Raw genomic sequence first — 13,218 nt, 5'->3', positions numbered from 1 at the left:
CCCAACTTGGGAGTAAGAGGACCGACCAAGCAGCTTTTTCCATCTCCCGGTTCCTAAAATCAATTCAGTTTGGTGTATCAGAGTTTGGTCTGTCACTGTGAAGGCAGTCGAAGACACCCAGCCTAAATTTTTTTTCGCAAAAGGCAATCCCACCCTGATATGGGACGTAACAGGGATTAAACTGATGAGAATAGTACTACAGAAAATACCACTCATATTGGGTGTGACAGTAAATTGCACGGCGCAGACGCAGTGACCGTGGTGTGGATTCAAACAAAGGGGAGGGAGCCAGCAATTTTTTAACCATCTCCCCGTTCGAAAAATCTATTTAATAAATGGACCTCAGATTGGGGACGTAACAGGGATTAAACTGATGAGAAGAGAGAACTATAGAAAATAGCACTCATATCGGGTGGGACAGTAAATTGCACGGCACAGACGCAGTAACCGTGGATTCAAACAAAGGGGAGGGAGCCAGCATTTTTTTAACCATCTCCCCATTCGAAAAACCAATTAAATTCACCTTTCCGGGACCTTGGTGTTGTACGTGGCTGGGTGGAGGAAGAAACCTTCAATGACATCAACGGGACATGGCTAGCTTGGTATCCAACCTTGTGCAAATGGGAAGTTTGCGGTTGGGCAAATGGACTGTTTGCAGTGGTTGCGGTGCATTAAAAGGGGAGTTTGGTCTGTCAATGTCTGTGAAGCGGGCGTAACCCTTACACTACCTGATCGATACAACATAATACCTGATCGTATACACACACTGAATGTTTTAAACCACGTTGTTAAAAAAAAAATTGGATTGTTAGGTGATTTATGTCCTTTATGGATTAAAATCCAACAATCTGCGTCAACTATGTAATTTTCCATGGGAGTTTTGCCATGGCTCCCCCTCCGGCATGCCACAGTCCAGGTGTTAGTCCCCTTGAAACAACTTTTCCATCACTATTGTGGCCAGAAAGAGTTTCTGTGGGTTTTAAAATTCGCCTGCCCATTGAAGTCAATGGCGGTTCGCCCGTTCGCGAACATTTGCGGAAATTCGCGTTCGCTGTTCGCAAACGGAATTTTTTTTATTCGCGACATCTCTAATAATAACTGCACTAGTAACCACTGAAGAAGTCTGCAGACCAAAGATGTAGGGTTTCACATAAGTTCTTTAAAGGTGACAAAGTTACATAGTTGCATAGTTTAATATGGTTGAAAAAAGATATTAGTCTGTCAAGTCTGGTTGTCCTCTAAGAAACTCAGACTAAGCACTGTCTTACAAGCTTGCACCTCATTTCCTTGGTCCATTGGAATTGATTAGTAAATTAAATTCAGTCAGTTGCAAGTTGCATCTCCCTGCCTCTCTAAATATTCCACAATCACTAATCCAAGGGTTCCAATTCTGCTTTCTTTCCAGTTAAAGATAAAGATGTGCATGAAGTGAAAAATATCTTAGGCATGAAGAAGATAAGAGAAAATACTTTTTTCTTTGTGGACTGGAAGGACTTTGGTCCTAATTAGAGATCCTGGGTGTCCATTGAGAATATTAATGCCCTAGTTCTGCTGAAGAAGTTTTTGTTCAAGCCCAGACCAAAAAAGAGGGAGGTGCTGTTGTGCTTGCAGTCCGTGCTCACTGCTGCTCAGCTCCTCTGGGTGGACATGGATGCAGTCTCACTCCTCTGTCTAGTGGCCTGGACCCGCTTCTTCCTCTTCTGCTGCTGATAGAGGGCATGGGTGCTGGTATTTAACCACTTCAGCCCCGCTAGGTGAAACCCCCTTCATGACCAGAGCACTTTTTACACTTCGGCACTACACTCCTTTCACAGTTTATCGCTCGGTCATGCAACTTACCACCCAAATGAATTTTACCTCCTTTTCTTCTCACTAATGGAGCTTTCATTTGGTGGTATTTTATTGCTGCTGACATTTTAACTTTTTTTGTTATTAATCAAAATGTAACGATTTTTTTGCAAAAAAATGACATTTTTCACTTTCAGCTGTAAAATTTTGCAAAAAAAACGACATCCATATATAAATTTTTCGCCAAATTTATTGTTCTACATGTCTTTGATAAAAAAAAATGTTTGGGCAAAAAAAAAAATGGTTTGGGTAAAAGTTATAGCATTTACAAACTATGGTACAAAAATTTGAATTTCCGCTTTTTGAAACAGCTCTGACTTTCTGAGCACCTGTCATGATTCCTGAGGTTCTACAATGCCCAAACAGTAGAAAACCCCCACAAATGACCCCATTTCGGAAAGTAGACACCCTAAGGTATTCGCTGATGGGCATAGTGAGTTCATAGAACTTTTTATTTTTTGTCACAAGTTAGCGGAAAATGATGATGATTTTTATTTTTTTTTTCTTACAAAGTCTCATATTCCACTAACTTGCGACAAAAAATAAAAAATTCTAGGAACTCGCCATGCCCCTCACGGAATACCTTGGGGTGTCTTCTTTCCAAAATGGGGTCACTTGTGGCGTAGTTATACTGCCCTGGCAATTTAGGGGCCCAAATGTGTGAGAAGAACTTTGCAATCAAAATGTGTAAAAAATGACCGGTGAAATCCGAAAGGTGCACTTTGGAATATGTGCCCCTTTGCCCACCTTGGCAGCAAAAAAGTGTCACACATCTGGTATCGCAGTATTCAGGAGAAGTTGGGGAATGTGTTTTGGGGTGTCATTTTACATATACCCATGCTGGATGAGAGAAATATCTTGGCAAAAGACAACTTTTCCCATTTTATTATACAAAGTTGGCATTTGACCAAGATATTTTTCTCACCCAGCATGGGTATATGTAAAATGACACCCCAAAACACATTCCCCAACTTCTCCTGAGTACGGCGATACCAGATGTGTTACACTTTTTTGCTGCCAAGGTGGGCAAAGGGGCACATATTCCAAAGTGCACCTTTCGGATTTCACCGGTCATTTTTTACACATTTTGATTGCAAAGTTCTTCTCACACATTTGGGCCCCTAAATTGCCAGGGCAGTATAACTACGCCACAAGTGACCCCATTTTGGAAAGAAGACACCCCAAGGTATTCCGTGAGGGGCATGGCGAGTTCCTAGAATTTTTTATTTTTTGTCACAAGTTAGCGGAAAATGATGATTTTTTTTTCTTTCTCTTTTTTCCTTACAAAGTCTCATATTCCACTAACTTGCGACAAAAAATCTAAAATTCTAAGAACTCGCCATGCCCCTCACGGAATACCTTGGGGTGTCTTCTTTCCAAAATGGGGTCACTTGTGGCGTAGTTATACTGCCCTGGCAATTTAGGGGCCCAAATGTGTGAGAAGTACTTTGCAATCAAAATCTGTAAAAAATGGCCTGCAAAATCTGAAAGGAGCACTTTGGAATATGTGCCCCTTTGCCCACCTTGGCAGCAAAAAAGTGTAACACATCTGGTATCGCCGTACTCAGGAGAAGTTGGGGAATGTGTTTTGGGGTGTCATTTTACATATACCCATGCTGGATGAGAGAAATATCTTGGCAAAAGACAACTTTTCCCATTTTTTTATACAAAGTTGGCATTTGACCAAGATATTTTTCTCACCCAGCATGGGTATATGTAAAATGACACCCCAAAACACATTCCCCAACTTCTCCTGAGTACGGCGATACCAGATGTGTGACACTTTTTTGCTGCCAAGGTGGGCAAAGGGGCACATATTCCAAAGTGCACCTTTCGGATTTCACCGGTCATTTTTTACACATTTTGATTGCAAAGTTCTTCTCACACATTTGGGCCCCTAAATTGCCAGGGCAGTATAACTACGCCACAAGTGACCCCATTTTGGAAAGAAGACACCCCAAGGTATTCTGTGAGGGGCATGGCGAGTTCCTAGAATTTTTTATTTTTTGTCACAAGTTAGCGGAAAATGATGATTTTTCTTTTTTTTTCTTTTTTCCTTACAAAGTCTCATATTCCACTAACTTGCGAAAAAAAAAAAAAAATTTCTAGGAACTCGCCATGCCCCTCACAGAATACATTGGGGTGTCTTCTTTCCAAAATGGGGTCACTTGTGGCGTAGTTATACTGCCCTGGCAATTTAGGGGCCCAAATGTGTGAGAAGAACTTTGCAATCAAAATGTGTAAAAAATGACCGGTGAAATCCGAAAGGTGCACTTTGGAATATGTGCCCCTTTGCCCACCTTGGCAGCAAAAAAGTGTCACACATCTGGTATCGCCGTACTCAGGAGAAGTTGGGGAATGTGTTTTGGGGTGCCATTTTACATATAACCATGCTGGGTGAGAGAAATATCTTGGCAAAAGACAACTTTTCCTATTTTTTTGTATACAAAGTTGGCATTTGACCAAGATATTTCTCTCACCCAGCATGGGTATATGTAAAATGACACCCCAAAACACATTCCCCAACTTCTCCTGAGTACGGCGATACCAGATGTGTGACACTTTTTTGCAGCCTAGATGCGCAAAGGGGCCCAAATTCCTTTTAGGAGGGCATTTTTAGACATTTGGATCCCAGACTTCTTCTCACACTTTTGGGCCCCTAAAAAGCCAGGGCAGTATAAATACCCCACATGTGACCCCACTTTGGAAAGAAGACACCCCAAGGTATTCAATGAGGGGCCTGGCGAGTTCCTAGAAATTTTTTATTTTTTGCATAAGTTAGCGGAAATAGATTTTTTTGGTTTTTTTCTCACAAAGTCTCACTTTCCGCTAACTTAGGACAAAAATTTCAATCTTTCATGGACTCAATATGCCCCTCAGTGAATACCTTGGGGTGTCTTCTTTCCGAAATGGGGTCACATGTGGGGTATTTATACTGCCCTGGCTTTTTAGGGGCCCTAAAGCGTGAGAAGAAGTCTGGAATATAAATGTCTAAAAATGTTTACGCATTTGGATTCCGTGAGGGGTATGGTGAGTTCATGTGAGATTTTATTTTTTGACACAAGTTAGTAGAATATGAGACTTAGTAAGAAAAAACAAAAACAAAAAAAATTCCGCTAACTTGTGCCAAAAAAAATGTCTGAATGGAGCCTTACAGGGGGGGGGTGATCAATGACAGGGGGGTGATCAATGACAGGGGGGTGATCAATGACAGGGGGGTAATCACCCATATAGACTCCCGGATCACCCCCCTTTCATTGATTACCCCCCTGGTAAGGCTCCATTCAGACGTCCGCATGTGTTTTGCGGATCCGATCCATGTATCCATGGATCCGTAAAAATCATGCGGACGTCTGAATGGAGCCTTACAGGGGGGTGATCAATGACAGGGGGGTGATCAATGACAGGGGGTGATCAGGGAGTGTATATGGGTGATCACCCGCCTGTCATTGATCACCCCCCTGTAAGGCTCCATTTAGACGTCCGTATGCGTTTTGCGGATCCGATCCATGTATCCGTGGATCCGTAAAAATCATACGGACGTCTGAACGGAGCCTGACAGGGGGGTGATCAATGACAGGGCGGTGATCAATGACAGGGGGGTGATCAGGGAGTTTATATGGGGTGATCATGGGTGATAAGGGGTTTATAAGGGGTTAATAAGTGACGGGGGGGGTGTAGTGTAGTGTAGTGTAGTGTGGTGTTTGGTGCGACTGTACTGACCTACCTGAGTCCTCTGGTGGTCGATCCTAACAAAAGGGACCACCAGAGGACCAGGTAGGAGGTATATTAGACGCTGTTATGAAAACAGCGTCTAATATACCTGTTAGGGGTTAAAAAATTCGGATCTCCAGCCTGCCAGCGAACGATCGCCGCTGGCATGCTGGAGATCCACTCGCTTACCTTCCGTTCCTGTGAACGCGCGCGCCTGTGTGCGCGCGTTCACAGGAAATCTCGCGTCTCGCGAGATGACGCGTATATGCGTGACTGTGCGCAGCGCTGCCACCTCCGGAACGCACATGTGCGTTAGGCGGTCCGGAGGTGGTTAATGTGCTTCAATAGCAGGATGCAGCCTGCTCCGCCTCCCAAGGTCCCACATTCTGTTTCTAGTCACATGCACCAGATGTGCACTGATCAGTTCCAGCCAATGGATGGTCACTTTTGTGTATTTAAGATGCAATCCCAATGTGCCTGAGCTTTAGGTATGTACCATTGCTTGCTAGTTTTTGCAGAGAAGGTGTGCTTTTCTGATTGCCTGCCCATGTACAGATCCTTTGCCTGTTAGCCAATTCCGATACTCCACTGCCTGCACTGACCTTAGTCTGTTTACTGACTACGAGTATTGCTTGATCCCTTGGTGCACCACATGGGTATCTCATCAAGACTATTGTAAGATGTAGTGGCTTGGTGGCTCCCCTGCAGGAAAGACCAGATCATTTTACAGTGGATAAAGGATGAAAACAAAGGGACCGCCAGGATAATGCCCTTAGGACTAGCCCATAGTCATACTGGTAAATTGGTACAGTGGGTCCAATAACACCACAGATAGGATTAAATGTGTCTTATAAAGTTATGGATTAATCATAACATTATGTTGTCCTAGACTGTTAATGCGATTTTACACAAATGGTTAAGATTAGTTTCTAGGTTAATAATCTGACAGTTATAAATGTTTAAAGGAGATTCTTGATATCTGTCGTTAATTAGAATGAAATGTTTTTCTCTATTAGCTCTTGTTTTCTCATTAACTGATGGATAAAAATATGGGATGATTAGTTCAAGACACTTTACAATTAGAGGCAATTAAAAACAAGACTTAATTAAGTGTTCTTGCATGGCAAGGCCACTTACTGTTATCTCACATATATATTCTTATTATAGCCAAATTTACCATCCTAACTCCTCCCACAGTTTTTATACTACATAGACAGTAATATACCGAAATGTGCGGATTGTTCCTGATTGGTGTGCTATTACTTTGTGGAATGTTTAGCCAAATGGCTCACGAAATATCAGCATTTCTGTGGCGAAATTGGTCCCATAGGAATGAATGGCGTAATGTTCATAACTAGAGTGGGAACTGACAAATGCTAGAGTGTGAGCTGAAAAATCAGGACATGATTTCTAAACTGCCACCACTGCCTCATTTTCAAGCCCACCTTCACAAATCTTATATTAAAACGTTCAGCTATCCATGCCACCACGAAAAATGTCCACGGCTAAGCCATAGTCCCGATAGTTTTCAAAATATGACCATTTGTTTGCAATTCCCGCCGCATATTGACATTCATTGAAACTCCATTCAACACCTCAAATTTGAAGGGCCTTTCCAAACTGTGACTGTGCCTTCATTTTTAATATTTCAGAGACATACTATGCATCATGTAGGTCTGGATCTTCAGATTCTTACAATATAAAGCTCTTCGCTGTAGGATGCATAATTTTTTAACTACAACCATCTGAAGATGGTATCCGCTAGTGAAGTGACCTATAAGAACAGAGGTGGGCGGGGATGTCATGTGACTACTCCTCTGAAGATGCTTGCTGCAATGCATGCTGGGATTTTTACTTTCACTTTACAGCTGTTCCGCCCACACAGCCTGTCTGAGGAAGCTCCTCAGGGGAACATGTCATGGTGAACAGATTAGAAAAATGACATATAGCCAACACATTTAGCATAATATAATACTGCATAGTTTGGGCTATTGTCTGGGGCACTTTGGATTTTTGATACTTAGGGTGGCCAACCACTTTAAAAGTTTGGAAATAAGTTTTATACAGTAGAGAGTATTTGAGGTGTTTCAACTAGCTACATTTGCGAAAATAAATCAGAGCTGTGTGAATATCATCATGCCTTCTAAAGAAAAGAGATCTAAAGCTGCAAAGATACGCTGGTCTAAACTGAACCTTTCATACCCACGCTTTCGGGATCCGGATCCATGCAGCAGCATAGTTAAAATGGAGGTTTATGAGATTCGGTTTCCGAGGCCCACAGAAGCATAGTGGAAATGGAGGTTTGTGACAGTGAATGTGCCCAGGAGGTAGTAATGTGGTGTCACACGCTTAGCGCCTGCATAAATGGGGCATGAGCGTTGCCAGGAAACAGTGGTTGTGAACACTGATTATAATCAGATAGCACATCTTCACCTCCATTCTACGTCAAGATACTGAGACCCCCCAAATGCATCTGGTCATACCTTCATCTGCTAGTGTTAATAATGCTGCTATTGTTTTTTTTATAAATGTATGGTTAATGTAACTGTGAAGCACTTTGGGTAACAACATTGCAATTAAATGTGCTATATAAATAAACTCTATCAAGTTTGCCATGTGCACTTTTTAAATTTGATCAATCAATTGGTTAGTGTAATGTTTGCTATCTTTACTCACTCCAAACACTCCAGACAGTTACTCTGCCCACTCCATAAGTTAAAACTTAACAGACCCAAAAGTCCTTTTAAGGACAATTGTTGTGTGTGTCAGCAGCAATATCAATTTTTAGCGCAAACTGCGCTAAATAGCTACATTTTTACAGACCCAAAAGTCCTTTTAACCACTTGAGCCCCGCTAGCTGAAACCCCCTTCATGACCAGAGCACTTTTTACACTTCGGCACTACACTCCTTTCACCGTTTATCGCTCGGTCATGCAACTTACCACCCAAATGAATTTTACCTCCTTTTCTTCTCACTAATGGAGCTTTCATTTGGTGGTATTTTATTGCTGCTGACATTTTTACTTTTTTTGTTATTAATCGAAATGTAACGATTTTTTTGCAAAAAAATGACATTTTTCACTTTCAGCTGTAAAATTTTGCAAAAAAAACGACATCCATATATAAATTTTTCGCTAAATTTATAGTTCTACATGTCTTTGATAAAAAAAAAAATGTTTGGGCAAAAAAAAAAAATGGTTTGGGTAAAAGTTATAGCGTTTACAAACTATGGTACAAAAATGTGAATTTCCGCTTTTTGAAGCAGCTCTGACTTTCTGAGCACCTGTCATGTTTCCTGAGGTTCTACAATGCCCAAACAGTAGAAAACCCCCACAAATGACCCCATTTCGGAAAGTAGACACCCTAAGGTATTCGCTGATGGGCATAGTGAGTTCATAGAACTTTTTATTTTTTGTCACAAGTTAGCGGAAAATGATGATGATTTTTTATTTTTTTCTTACAAAGTCTCATATTCCACTAACTTGCGACAAAAAATAAAAAATTCTAGGAACTCGCCATGCCCCTCACGGAATACCTTGGGGTGTCTTCTTTCCAAAATGGGGTCACTTGTGGGGTAGTTATACTGCCCTGGCAATTTAGGGGCCCAAATGTGTGAGAAGAACTTTGCAATCGAAATGTGTAAAAAATGACCGGTGAAATCCGCAAAACACATGCGGACGTCTGAATGGAGCCTTACAGGGGGTGATCACCCATATACACTCCCTGATCACCCCCCTGTCACTGATCACCCCCCCTGTAAGGCTCCATTCAGACGTCCGCATGATTTTTACGGATCCATGGATACATGGATCGGATCCGCAAAACACATGCAGACGTCTGAATGGAGCCTTACAGGGGGGTGATCAATGACAGGGGGTGATCAGAGTGATCACCCCCCTGTCACTGATCACCCCCCCTGTAAGGCTCCATTCAGACGTCCGCATGATTTTTACGGATCCATGGATACATGGATCGGATCCACAAAACACATGCGGACGTCTGAATGGAGCCTTACAGGGGGGTGATCAATGACAGGGGGGTGATCAGGGAGTGTATATGGGTGATCACCCCCTGTAAGGCTCCATTCAGACGTCCGCATGTGTTTTGCGGATCCGATCCATGTATCCATGGATCCGTAAAAATCATGCGGACGTCTGAATGGAGCCTTACAGGGGGGTGATCAATGACAGGGGGTGATCAGGGAGTGTATATGGGTGATCACCCCCCTGTCATTGATCACCCCCCTGTAAGGCTCCATTCAGACGTCCGTATGATTTTTACGGATCCATGGATACATGGATCGGATCCGCAAAACACATGCGGACGTCTGAATGGAGCCTTACAGGGGGGTGATCAATGACAGGGGGTGATCAGGGAGTGTATATGCGTGATCACCCGCCTGTCATTGATCACCCCCCTTGTAAGGCTCCATTCAGACGTCCGCATGTGTTTTGCGGATCCGATCCATGTATCCGTGGATCCGTAAAAATCATACGGACGTCTGAACGGAGCCTGACAGGGGGGTGATCAATGACAGGGGGGTGATCAGGGAGTTTATATGGGGTGATCATGGGTGATCAGGGGTTCATAAAGGGTTAATAAGTGACGGGGGGGGTGTAGTGTAGTGTAGTGTTTGGTGCGACTTTACTGACCTACCTGAGTCCTCTGGTGGTCGATCCTAACAAAAGGGACCACCAGAGGACCAGGTAGGAGGTATATTAGACGCTGTTATCAAAACAGCGTCTAATATACCTGTTAGGGTTTAAAAAATTCGGATCTCCAGCCTGCCAGCAAGCGATCGCCGCTGGCATGCTGGAGATCCACTCGCTTACCTTCCGTTCCTGTGAGCGCACGCGCCTGTGTGCGCGCGTTCACAGGAAATCTCGGCTCTCGCGGGAGGATGCGTATATGCGTCCACCCAGAAGAGCAGGGCCGCCGGCAGGACGCAATCCTGCGTACGGCGGTCCTGGAGTGGTTAAAGGGAGTCTTTCACCTAAAATCACCATTATAGAACACTCACATCAGGATCTCCATTACATTCCCCATATTAGAATGCTACCTTCCATATTGCTGTTTTGTCATGAGTATGGACCTGAATGTATAAGGTCTGAAACGCGTAGACGAGACTGTCCTGTACTGGAAGTTTTCATCGCTTTAATAAAAGTAGTCCTCTTTGCTGAAGATTGAGCTGGATCCCGTGTTCTATTTTTTAAGTTTATAAGTCAGCTGCGTCCAGGAGCTGTTCCGTGCTCATGGCAAAGAGGAGCAGGTGAGAGCTGCCTATTTTCTTTCTTTGTGATTCACCATATTAGAATGCTACCTTCCATATTGCTGTCCATCGTCCACACTTTTATTAAATGTTATTTAGCTTCTGAAGGTGCCCAGGGGCTTTTCGTACAAGACCCCTCCCCTTTTACTCCTCTGGCCGCCCTAGGTTCTTCTGATTACGTCCTCCTCTTAGTGAGAAATCCAGCACCAGCGCCGTTGAACAGATTAGCCGCACCTGCGCACTTCATACCCCATTATGGGCAGAGGCCATAGCACTAAATGCCCAACGTTCCAAATTACTGGCCATAGAAATGTTGCCATTTAGGCTTGTGGACACTGAGGCCTTCCGCAGCCTGATGTCGGCGGCCATCCCGTGTTGCGCAATCCCCAGCTGCCACATGTGTCCCATAACATCACACGTGCCCTGACCAATGCATTTACTGGAAAGGTCCACTTAACCACAGACACATGGACAAGTGCGTTTGGCCAGGGACGCTACATTTCCCTAACGCGACACTGGGTGAACGTTGTGGAGGCCGGGAGCGAGTCATGCCCTGGGATGCCACAGGTGCTACCGATGCCAAGGATTGCAGGCCCTACATCAATCAGGGTTTCCGTCAGCACCTCGTTAGTGGCTCCAATACCCACTTCTCCTCCTCTGCCTCCTCCTCCCCTTCCACCTCCAAATTATCCGTATGCAGCACCAGTCAATCATCAGTTGGTAGCTGGAAGCAGTGTAGCACTGCAGTGGAAGCAGCAGAGGAAGCAGCAACAGGCCGCACTGACGCTTATATGCTTAGGGGACAGACAGCACACCGCCGCAGAGCTGTGGCAGGGGAGAAGAGACCAGACTGAGCTGTGGCTCTCACCACTCAACCTAGAACCAGGCATGGTTGTGTCTGATAATGGCTGTAACTTGGTGGCGGCTTTGGAGTTCGTAAAGCTCAGAGAGATGCCATGTGTAGCCCACATGTTCAACATTGTGGTTCAGCGGTTTCTGAAAACCTACCCCAATTTGCCTGAGCGACTGGTAAAGGTGCACCGCGTGTGTGCCCATTTCCGCAAGTCACAGACAGCTTTAGACGGTCTGTCAACGCTGCAGCTAAGCTTGAAATTGCCAGCCCACCAGATGTTGTGTGACTTGAGCGCGCGCTGTAACTCCACATACCACATGTTGGCCAGGCCTTATGAGGGCAGTTGAAATACCAGCTGCAACATGGTCGTCACCTTTCCAGTCAGCTTCCGCTAATCAGAAACGAGGAATGGGCATGAATGTTTGACCTCTGTGAGGTTTTAAGACACTTTGAAGAATCAACACAGATGGTGAGCAGTGATAACACTATTATGAGCATAACAATCCCACTTCTGTGTCTACTCAAATGCTTGCTGCTCACAATTAAGATGACGCTTTGCATGTGGAAGAGGTGGAAAAGGGGGAAGACATTACACAGGGTGATAGCCAGACCACCCTCAGTTCGTCATTACACAGGGTGATAGCCAGACCACCCTCAGTTCGCCTTCTCAGCGCGAATTGGATGATGGAGAGGAGGAGCAGGAGACGGTTGTCTCCGCTACAGAGGGTATACCCATGGAAGTTTAATTCTATGTGTTCTGCGTGGGTGGGCAGAAGACGAGGAAGAGGATGAGGAGATTGACAATCATCCTCCTGATGACAACAGCAAGTCGTACCTGTTGGTACTCTGAAGCACCAAATAACACATTTTTGCAGTCTGGTCTCTTCTACCAGCTGCAACATGGTCGTCACCTTTCCAGTCAGCTTCCGCTAATCAGAAGCGAGGAGTGGGCAATAATTCTATGTGTTCTGCGTGGGTTGGCAGAAGACGAGGAAGAGGATGAGTCTTGCCTGTTGGTACTCTGAAGCACCAAATAACAAAAATTTGGATACCAATAACTAATGAACAGAGGTATTAATTGCTAAATCACCATAACCGATACCAAGTAAACATAAACCTCTGTATAGAGATAATAAAATGTCTTTATTCAATATGACAAAAATACATAGAACGATGGTCAGTAAAATTTGCAGCAAATAGAATCCCCCTAAAAGAGAGGATAAAGAGTAAGCCACAGAGTCAGCAGGCCACACAGGAAGCAGCAAAAAACAGAATAAAGGAAATAGCAGAGCATGCACCTGCCACTACCAGCACAGTGAGCATATCAAGGTAAAAAAAAACTTGGAAAGTGAATCGCTGTAAAGGCAGACTGTTGGTACTCTGGCACACATTGCTGACTTTATGTTAGGCTGCCTTTCCAGCGACTTGCGCGTTATACGCATTTTAGACAACACGGATTACTGGTTGTTCACCCTTCTCGACCCCCGCTACAAAGAGAAATTCTCATCTTTCATTCCTCTGGTGGAGAGAACAA

Source organism: Bufo gargarizans, chromosome 3 (assembly GCF_014858855.1).
Source record: "Bufo gargarizans isolate SCDJY-AF-19 chromosome 3, ASM1485885v1, whole genome shotgun sequence".
Taxonomy (NCBI): Eukaryota; Metazoa; Chordata; class Amphibia; order Anura; family Bufonidae; genus Bufo; species Bufo gargarizans.
This window is presented reverse-complemented; position numbering follows the sequence as displayed.